At 56.2% G+C, this 418-nt stretch overlaps 1 protein-coding gene across 1 annotated transcript in view; it reads left to right on the top strand.

Annotated features, from left to right (window-relative positions):
* The window catches only part of IGSF21 (immunoglobin superfamily member 21), a 226,856-nt gene that overhangs the window by 200,448 nt on the left and 25,990 nt on the right, over nucleotides 1-418 (top strand).

The following is a 418-nucleotide window of genomic DNA, read 5'->3' as shown; positions in this document are numbered from 1 at the left end:
GCATGCTGGGGTGTTGGAGACTGTGCCCACTCCGTGTGGCCAGGCCGGAACCCAGGCTCTCTACAGATCTGCCTTCAAAGACCACATTCTGAACTCGGTTCTCTGGACTCCCAACCCAGTGCTCTTCTCTAGAAAAAGGAGCACATTCCCGGAAACAATAATTGAAGGGTCAAAGACCTCTCTTGACTTGGGAAGGAGAAATGCCAATGGCTTCTAGTGGGATGGGGGAAATATGAGGGCTCAGGGAAGACCCAGAGCCCCTCAAAGGCCTGGTGATGCTCCCGCAGGCTTGAGCAAACAGAAGAAACACAACTCAGCCTCTGAATGACACCAATGAGACCCCCCTCCCAAGGAGCCTGCTGGAGCACAGGACAGCTGCGGGGGGTTGGGCGTCTCCCAGGCAGAATGGGCAGGCACC

This window comes from Pteropus alecto, unplaced genomic scaffold (assembly GCF_000325575.1).
Source record: "Pteropus alecto unplaced genomic scaffold, ASM32557v1 scaffold125, whole genome shotgun sequence".
Lineage (NCBI taxonomy): Eukaryota > Metazoa > Chordata > Mammalia > Chiroptera > Pteropodidae > Pteropus > Pteropus alecto.
Note: the sequence above shows the minus strand (reverse complement) of the source record. Positions and strands in the feature narration are given on the sequence as shown.